This window comes from Solenopsis invicta, chromosome 13 (assembly GCF_016802725.1).
Source record: "Solenopsis invicta isolate M01_SB chromosome 13, UNIL_Sinv_3.0, whole genome shotgun sequence".
Classification (NCBI taxonomy): Eukaryota; Metazoa; Arthropoda; class Insecta; order Hymenoptera; family Formicidae; genus Solenopsis; species Solenopsis invicta.
In genome coordinates, this window is record NC_052676.1 from 3,760,592 (window position 1) to 3,771,671 (window position 11,080).

The following is an 11,080-nucleotide window of genomic DNA, read 5'->3' on the forward strand; positions in this document are numbered from 1 at the left end:
GTACCTTTCACGCTTTACATCCCAATCCCGATCGCCTAAAAATACCTAGTAGCTGCGGCGGCCCCGAAACTGCTACACCCAACCACTCTCTAACTTAATCAAGATTAATTCTTTCCCGCTCTCTGACGAAGGCAAGAATAATTGGCCCTCGCTCGCAGATGTGCTCGAGAACGTTGGTCCCCCTCGTGCGTAAGGCATTTCGCTTCTCATTAGTTATTCTCGTCCTGTCAACATCGTTCACCCCCTGTTTCGGTGTGAAATTATGGCCGCGAGTTGGGGCGCTTTCCGACGACTCGTGCGCCTAGCTTAGTATCGTTTTTCGTGACACGGGGCAGCAGATTTTATTTTTAGCTCGTCGACAACCTGATGTCCCTTCTTGAAACCAAAGGACGTATGATCGAAAAATCGAAGCGCCTCAATATGTTTAATATTTATGTGGAATATTATTTAAAGCGAAACTTACGTTACATTAAAATTTCACATTGCTTGACCGTGTGGTTTCTAAAAAAAAAAAATAAAAGTTGGAGTTTTATATATGGCATCTTACGACAGACGTATCGAATGACTGATATCACGTTACGTAATTTTTAAAAATGCTTCGATATACATAAAAATTATATACACGAATTAGAGCAAAATTTTTTTATATGCCTTTGCAGAAATTCAACTCCATTCGTGATGCAGTTTTTTCGCATACAAGTAAAAGTACGCTTATGAACTGAAGAAATATAACGAAAAATTTAGCAGCACTATTAACAAATTACTTAAAACTTGTGATAAAAAAATTAATTAAGAGCATTAAATTTTTTGTACACTGAGGGAAAAATTACTAAATGTAAATATATATTTATTTAATACAAGAACCACTAATTTAATTTAATTATTATATTTTTTTAACTGAATTAAGTTAAAGTTAATGACTTGTAAAATTAATTTAGTTACGCGAACAAAAAATCAACTAATTAAAAGTTAGTTTAGAAAAACATTATTCATATTAAATTAGAAATTTGCAATTTTTTAAAGTCAAATTACTCCAAATAATTGCAATATAGATCATCCAATAAATATTCAATGTTTTATTCGTAAATTAAATTTATATGAAATAAATGTTGGAACGTATTTTTTCCTTCCTCATAGATGAGATTTTAATTTAGAAAAAAAATTTAATAAATAAAAGTTTGTGTTTTAAAAACATTTAGTTGACAAAGTTAAAAAATTGCGTCATTTAACATATTATCTTTTTAACTTTTAACCTTTTAACTACAGTCGCTACCAAATGTTGCTTAATACCGACCCTACAGGTCGCGGCCCTTTTCTTTATCGAGCCCTCTAATCGGCTCGGATTATTATCGAAGAAGGAAAGAAAGAGATTGCGCGAGACCGCGGGGACACATCGCAAGCCGCGTTACAAGTTTCAAGTACGTGTAACGTGGCACTCGCCGTTCCGCTTTCTTACTCTTCCGGAGCAGTGCCACCACCAGGTTCGCAGCTGCAATTTCTAGAGCAATGCCGCGGTGGGGAAACGCTGACGCGTCCGCGAACTATCGTTGCGATTCCGTCGCGCCGGGCACGCAAGGTTTCTCCTGATTTATACCTCGTAAGAAACTAACTTACAAAGCTCATCCATTGATCGCCGCGGCACGCACGGCAACCTTACGTAATCGGGATCGAGGGGAGGCACGAGGGCGATTCCGCGGCCCTAACTGATCACCAGGAAACGCGGTGCGCGATGTTGATTTATTATCGCGGCGTCAGTCGCGGAGAAATTACGCTTCGTGCAAGAAACGCAAAAATTTCTTGTTCCGACAGGCCCGAGTCGACGATAGTTATCTTACTAACGAGTTATCTAATGCGAGAGATATCACGTGTATTTTTATCCGTTCTGTTCCATCGACGCTGCAAAAAAATCGCAAGTAGCCGTTGCAACGCGATTGCGGAGCGACATTGTCTTGCGCGCGCGAGTAATCGGAGAAAGTCGTTGACCCGCGGTTAGGACCAGTATGCACTTGCGACAGGAGGATCCTGAATCGACAGATTTTTCGCCGAATTGGCGGAAGTAATGTCGAAAACGGCAGAGCCGGCCGGCCGTTCGTCGACCCCGGCACGTCGATCTCCGAAATCGCGGACGAAATACGTGACAGTATGCAGTTCCTTAATCCGATCCTCTCCTTATGACTCATGGCTATAAATTTAGTTTCTGTCCCACCGCCGCGAAAAGAAAAAGAGAGAAATACACGTGCAGCGTTTCCCACAAAAATCAAACAAGTTCAAAAAGTCATATTTTTCAGAAAATTAGAAGCTTCTCATCTTTAAACCGTTCGTTGTATAAATATGTCAATTTTTCCAGTCATATAATATAAATACAAGGACAAAATTGTAGACTCTAATTAATTACTTTAAACGATCTATTTAAAAGAAAAAAAATTGAAAATATCTGGACTTGCTTGATTCTGCGAGAATTTTACATTTATTAATGATAAAAGATGAAGGTGAAGATGTTATTCAAAATATAAAGCAATAAGATTTTTTCACTTTCTATTTGCAAAGTTTTATAGGCTTTAGGATTAATAAATAAAAGGATTTAAAAAATTCGTTAAAAAAAATGCAACTCTTTTGGACTTGTTTAGTTCTTTTATATTTACATTTTCCATTTTCGGTTTGATTTTTGAAACAAAATTGTTTACGTTACGAATAGAGATTAATTTGAAAATTAATCCAATTTTTGAAAAAAATAATGGACTTGTTTGATTTTTGTGGGAAACCCTTTGTATTCATGTACGATATATATGACTCGTGTTTGTTCATAAATGGGAAAATACATAAATCACGCTCGCTGGCACGTATAATAAGTTTGAAGTAAATAAATAATTTTACTCTCGGCTGAATTGCGGTCGCGCCTGCCACTGTGTAATCGTAATAAAATTTATATAAAGCCGTTCTCCATTAGATCGGCGTGGACTCTGTGTAACGTCTAATAACAACTGTGTAATGTCTAGGATACGTGTGTTGTAACTGCGCTGCGTTTCCGCAGTATTTCAGATAAAGCAGCATTACGCCGAAAGTTCAAATTACGCGAGACAAGAGAAGTAGGGAAAAGCGTGAAATTACGTCAGGGCAACGAGAGACCGGGTGTAGTAGTTTGTTGGCTCTCGGGCCCTTGTAACATAGGGGCCACTGCGCCCGTTATGTTTCCCCCTTCCTCTCCCTACCCCCGCGCGTTACGGAACGTTAAGCAGTTATGAAATACGCTTATAAGGGAGCGAGTTGCTTTCTCGCGCGCTCTCGTCCCGTTTCCGAAGAAAGTTTCTACGGCAAGTGCATTCGTACATTTGAAAGTCTTCTCTCCAATCTCCTGTCCAATCGGTCGATGCTACTCGCTCTCTTCCCCGTCCGTCGCATTGCTCGGTGCACCGCTATGCAATTCTATTCAGCTCGCGATGTATGCGGGATCGGAGCGAACGGATTAATCTGCGTGATGCGTCGAGGAAATCGACGGAATCGCTCGCCGATCCTCGCGGATACCCGACTCGACATTCTAAATTATGAGGTTTATTGAACTTAGAGTTCTTCGAGAATGATCCCTATAAGCGCTAGGTTATTATTTAATATTAAATAATATTCCTGAAACGATTCCTGATTTTAATAAAAAATAGGTGTATGTCCACTCCTGATATTATAAATTTTACATGTAGTAATTATTGAGTTTATGAATACTTTGTGAATAATAATTCACATAAATTGTTGATCATAATAATATTCGCGTGGAACATTTTCGTAATACTTCCCGGATATTGAAATAATATACCACGAATATTATGTAAAAACGAGCATGTAACATTAGCACAATATTTCCATAATATTAAAAATATTGAATAATATTCTCGGAATATTACTTCAATTTTTAATAATATTCGTGTAATATTCTAGGAACATTGTGTGCTCGTAGGGACGGATGAAAGAAAAATATGTTTGATTCAATCGATTTCTTAATTCTTAAATAAATAATTCAGAGAACGTCACGCGGAGCGTCGCATAATTAATGTGGGCGACACATTCAATCTCTGAATTAAATGCGCTCGCGTCAGTTTCTTTCGAAAATGATGCACGTAATTTAAATTTAATTTGCCCGCTCGCACGCAAATTATCCAATTTCCACATAGTTTATTCGACGACGTTGTAAGTACTTACGTGGAAATGCGCCTCGAGGATTCTGAGAAGAAGAAAAGGAAAAAGAATTGCACATGGACAGCCCACGCGCGTGTTCATCCGTTTCGAGCGCGGACGTGTCGTTCACCGCGAAAGAGAAACCGCTCGAGCGGTGCATTTCTTATTACGACGCGACGTCGTCGTCGTCGTCGTCGTCGTCGTCGTAGTACCGATCGGTCAGGACATTGGCCTTCCACAACGCGCGCACGGTACCCGGACTCGACTTTTATGTAACTCATTCCGCGCTAAAGCGAAACGCACGCTAACCTGCCGAACGCCGCCGCGCCGCGCCTCGTCGCCGCTAATCAGCGAGCGGCGCGGCTCGGCTTTCACGCGCGTATCGCTAGCTCGCCGAGGGACGTGCGTATCGCGCGCGCATTAACGAACATATTGCGAATCAATTAGGTGTATTTAGTACGACGGGCGTGCACGCGTTAAAATAGTGGCGGCAGGCAGGCGGAACGTGTATATTGCGTACGTGAGATAACGTCGACGGCTCTGCGGCTTGCGTTTATCGTTGCAGATTTATTCGACTAAACGATATTTACTCTCGATCGCTCCAAGCAGCTCTTTCATACTTTCGATTGTGATTTTCGTGTGTAAACGCGTGAGAATCAGAACTTGAGTCGGAAATCAATTTTTCTTTTGACCCGATGACGTCGCGTTTACGAACGACTTGATTCGCTTCTGGCTCCTGCATGGCATATTCTTTGAAAGACGTTTTTTCACGGTTCTTTAGATTAATTAACTATTAATAGGGTTGGGTATGTTAATGTATTTTTAAATTAAGTTGAAGTTAATGGCTCATAAAATTAATTGAGTTGCGTTAAAAGTTATACGAACAAGAAGAAAACTCAAAAGTTACGTCAAGATTGCATTAAGTTAAATTAAAAACATTATTCATATTAAATTAGAAGTTCGTGATTTTTTAAAGTTTGGTTACTCCAATGAATTATAATGTGGATCTCGTCAAACAAATTTAACATTTTTTTTTTTTTAATTATAATTGATATAAAGTAACAAAGAAGCATTGTCTTTCATATGAAAATGTATTTTTTTTTTTTTTTTAGATAAATGAATTTTTAATTTGAGAAAAAAGTTAAAAAGTCAAAGTTTCAAAGTTTTGAGAAACTTCCGTGGATAGAAATTGGTTGGGCACGGAATACCGGATGATTTGGATCTTGAAGATTAATTTAATTCGCAGATCCTGGATCTCGGCGGAGGATCTGCAGACGAGCGTCGTACGGTATCGCGGACGGTTACGGAGCGAAGATCTTTTCTTCACCTTATCCGAGTTACGCGCTGTGCAATCGCGAACTCGTATAAGAACAGGCGCCGGCATTACACGCTATTACACGCGGTAGCGCTTTGCTGACTATATAAAGCGGATGCGCGTTACGCGCGGACTTGCGTGTACGCTTGCGTATACGCGGTTAAGGGTATGTAACATCGTATCTCGTGTTATACATTTGCAGCTAGGCTATACACATGTTTATACGCAAACTGTATTCGCTTGAATAAAAAAGAACTGATAAAATGTTTCAATAAATTGATTATTATATCACGGTAGCCGATGATATTTCGGTTAAATGAATAGTAATCATCAGCTGCTGATATAGTAATCATGAGTTTATTGAAACACTTTATCATTTCTTTTTTTAAAGGTAGAGTAAGTATTTTTTTTAAATTACGGATTCTTAAATAAAAATAAAAATTCATATTTTTATCAAGAAAGATGTTGAAGCAATAAAATGTTTTATAGTTACAAATAGTCATAAAGAATACTTTACACACCAAGAGAAAAAAAATTGTTGTAATTATCATAATTTAACGCATTTAATTGTAATTCATATTTTTGATACCGATTATATATTTCTAATTATTTTAATCATGCCAATTATTAATTATTATTATTACGTAAATTATACGTGAATGTTGAAAAAATAATATTCACTGTAATTCACTTGTGATTTATTACATAGAAATATTTATTTTATTTTTACCATCTATATCTTGATATTTTACTATATTAATATTTGATATAATCACATTTTATAGTAAAATTTTTTCATGATGTTAGAACTATAAATTCAAGATTATTATTACTAACATTGTAGCTGTAATATAACTATAAAAATGATGTTTCTAATCATAATTTTTTTTATCAAATATACCAAACTTTTCTCTCAGTATAAAAATAACATTCGACAATGATTTTCCTAAAATTTAATTAGGATCTTTGAAACCAGGGTAAAAATTATATTTATAAAAAATCATCGTGTTTTTTTGTTTATTAAATATATTTTTAATGTTTTAAACATGATTTTTACCAATTCTGTTTTGAATCCGCTTTCTCGGATTTGTTTTCAGTCCAACTTTAACGGACAACAGCTTTCATACGCTACGCGTACCTGCGTATGAGACACGCGTTGCGGCACGCGTGACGCTGTCCATCGCGCGCGATCGGCTTATCTCTCGCACGTGCGCACACGCGTGTCCCTCCCTTTCTTCCGCCCTTCGTTCGTCCCATCGTCGGACACTTTCTCTCTCTCTCTCTCTCTTTTTCTTCCTTTCCTTCGCCACGGAGCACGCGCGACGAGCAACGATATCCGCGGCGTCTTGTCTCGCTGCAGCGCGCGATGCGCGCGAGTCGCCAAGACTCGCGATTATTTTGATCCCTTATGCTACTTCCTTCCCGGAAGACACATGAGGCACGCGTGGCAGAGAATAATTAACAACGCGAGCGATGGCAGCTTACGTAATTTGCAACACTTTACGTTTGTCTCGCATTTGAACGCGCAGCGGCCGGGATTCCGCATCTCTGACTCCATCATAAATTGTGGCTCGTTGATTATAATTAATTCATTAGTTACACGTTTCATAAGCAAACAACGATAAATCAGCGAATAAATTTGGCGTCCAGTCAAGCGTGCAAATTAAATTATTTCTTGGTAATGATGTCGTCGATTCACTTTCTTCTAAAAGAAATTTCTAAAATTTTTCGTTCATTTTTCTAATTTTTTTAAATCCTCTGTATTTCTCTATTTGTCTTTTTATTAATAAATCTTTGAGTGTGTGTTGCCGGTCGATCTCTTTTTTTTTTCTAAAAAAAGATTAAAATTTTCCATCCATTTTTCTGTTTACTTCTCCAATTTTTTAAAATTCCAATTACTATTCTATTTATCTTTTTATTATTAATAAATATATAAGTATTGCCGATATTTTTTTTTCTTTCTGAAAGGAATTTCTGAAATTTTTCATCCATTTCTCTGACTTTTTTAAATCCCCTGTTTCTCTATTTATCTTCTTATGTAAATCTATAAGTGTTGGAATGTATCGCTATCCTTTCTCGCGGCGGCGCGTTAATTTTTTCCAGCGCGATTTTTCCCCATTGTTCCGAGTCGATCAACTCGGCTGCCGCTCGATTACAACATCGATCGTGTAGCGGTTGTTGGCGCAGAAATGCTAATGCAATGCCGAGTTAGCATCGACACCTTTTCCAATCCTCGTCGACTTCGTCATCGACACGCCGCGCGCCGGGTGTCAACAACCTACAGCAGGATGTGTGCGACTCGCGCGAACGTGTACACACGCCTCTCCTCTCCTCTCTTCGCGGACTAATTTTACTTTCTACCGGCTGCCGATCGTGACGCCCCGTGATACTTTTTCATGCTTATTTTATAATCGCCAACCCTCCCCGATCGCGATAATAGCACGCCACCTGTTTTGTGCTTACGTAAGCCCGCGATCGGCTTAGCGATCGCCGTAATTACCGCCTGGAAGTGCCGCCGAGAGAGGAATTCCCGATGACTTTCTTCGCGCCAACTTGTATTGTAATCCCTTACGTTAATTTAAATTGTAATCGCTACCCGCTCTACAACGTGCACGCCGCGCGAGACGCTACTGTAAGCTCGATTATTACTTCGTAAACACGGCCTCGCGCAACGCGTTATGCAGGCAAACGTATCACGCGTCCAGGTTTCAGACTGTAATTTATTTTAGTTTGAAATATTAATTTTCAAACTTTCCTCGCATTTTTTTTTAAGTTTGTAATCTTGAGAATATGTGCACACACTCAGAGAAGAAATGGTTGCAATTACTCATGTAATTTAATTACAATTCATAATTACTTTCGGTTCAAACTATGTAGGTATTTATTATAATTATCATTATAAATAATAGGCGAATGTTAAAAAATATACCGAAGGAAAAATTAGTGAATTTTAATAAATATTTATTCGAATGATATTAATGAAATATTTACTAAATGTAAATATATGTTTATTTAGTGCAGTAACCACTAATTTTATTTAAGTTTTAGTTTTTTATAGAGTAAATATTTATATACTGCAAATATTTTATTAGTATTATTTAAAGAAATATTTATTCAAATTAAAAATTGTTTTTCTTAGTGCAATTACATTTATTATATCTTTTATTGAATTTACTGCATTAAAATGTGTATTTTATTTTTGATATTGATACTTTGATGTTGTGTAAGATTAATATTTGAAATTTTAATTTGTAGTTGGTAGAACTATAAACGCATGATTATAAACGCATGGTTGTTATTGCTAATTATAGCAGTAATAATTACAAAGACGGAGCTCCTTAAAATTAAATCATTAATTATTTTACCACGCAATTATAGTTACAATATAATTTGCATATTTTATTTCACTGAAATTTTGTTTTAACAAAAATATTTGTTTTTCCTGTATGAATTTATGCGCACAGTTTCATAAGCCTATCTATTTTCAGTGCTGCAGACCCCCTTAATTTCAAACGGCCTTGAATTGTATGTCCTTGAATTGTTTGCACTTGCCGGTGGCAATGATCTTGTATGCAAAGATGAATATTTTTAGAATCCATTTACGTCAACTTGTTGTATCAAATTGAGAGCTTACATATACATACCTGTTTATTAAATTTTAACCTTTAAAATCAAATCGATAATTGATTTCTTTGAAGAGATGTATAAATAATAAAAGCAATATAATGTAATATAAATAATTCCAGACTTTTTTTTCAAGGATGACTCAGTATTGAAATTATTAATTGCGAGTTTCTTGGGTTTATTATTTTCCAAAATGAAAAAAATTTTATCGTTAATATCGAAATTGTTGCTCTGAAACCGACTACAAAGAATAAAACGATGATTAATTTAGCTTATAACAATTTATAGAGAGAAAATAACTATGTTCAAATAATTTTTTAACACGTAAATAAACTTTTGCATAAACAATTTTTACATTAGAGTTTTATAGTACATATATTTAATAAAAAATTTGATTTAACTTGCAATACTATTTCTTCATAAAATTTGCAAACAAGTATTACAAATCGCAATTTTGCAAAGAATCCAAAGTAAACAAAAAATTAATTAACCTTCAAGTCAATAATAAAAAACAGTGCTCAAATGTTACACAGTCACTCAAACACAATAACATAACAACCTTTAAAGTTTTCATATTGTTGGTAATGCTTTGAGACGCGACAGGTACTACTCATCCTTAAACATTCCGTCATCCTCCCCCGTCATCTTCCACGTGAAAATTTTCCCAGGTGTGACAGCGACATTGCATCCCGCGGTTGCGCGCGCGCGCGCGCAACCGCACCGCGCTTTTACGTGTGCGCGCGGATATTCTCGCCGGTGGTACCGGCGTAGAAAGTGGGTCGCAGAAAGCAAGGCCACTGACACTGGCCGCAACACACAACCGCGTCTTTCTTCCGGCGGCGGTGGCAATTCCTCCCTTCCTTTCTCCCTCCGTGTCGCGTCCCCTTTCTCCCTTGCTCGTTACGCTCGCGCTACTCCTCGCGCGAGAGTCGTCATCGTCATCGTCCAGCCTCCGTAATGTTTGCCGGTGAAAATGCCGGGACGACACACGAGGGCGAGACCGGGCGCCGCTCGTCCGCGACGCCGCTCGTTATGTCACGGACAGGTAAGCCACCTCGATTTCGCGTTGCGAACAGCTCCCTCTCCTCTCCCCCTTTTCCTTCCGGCCAGGTGACGATCAATGCCATCGCACTCGTTCCGAGAGCCGAGATACAATCTTGTCCATCATTGCGAACGATCGAAATTCGGCTAACCGGATCGAGTGCTCGCGTCAAGCCGCAATCTTTGCGAACTGGTAACTCGACGCGGGAAGAATTCGCGATATTTTGTTGAAGTAATTAAAAATGTAGTTAAATAGCAGAGGTGTGCAAATTGAATCGAATCTTCTTGATACGAATACGAATCAAATTCGAATTGAATTTTTCCTAGATTTACATTGTATTTTAATTTAAATGTAATAAATGTATATTTTCAATTGATGTTGAAATCCTTTTTTTATTTTATTTTATACGATCTGTTTTATCAAGCTAATTACTTCTGCGCCTTCCTTCTGCAGACGAAATAATAGACAATTTTGTATTGCGTATAATTTAATGTCAACCGATTATACAAGTGCAGAGATCGTGAGTACGCGAAGAAATTTTGTCTCGCATCTATAAAATCACGATTCAAATTTTCTGAATTTGTAACGAAAAGACTTAATAGGCTCTTTCAAAGAGTTTATTAATTTATTTTTAGTTTTTTTATACTGATGACCAATTCCAATAATGTTGGGATGAATCGGACACTTTCCTTTTCTTAATTTTTTTTGTTGTACAATAAAAATTACTATGTTTATATATTATTTTATTATATGAAACTCAAGTCAAAGAGAATTTATGGTAAAACCTATGATAAAACAAAATTAGTTTTTATTTTTTTGCCTGTGAAGAAAAATTGATTTGATTCGCCTCGATCTATCCTTTATAACACAAAAAAAATTTTAGACTTGAACTTTTAGATATTTTAGCAAAACCGTTTTTTTTCGGAACCAATCCT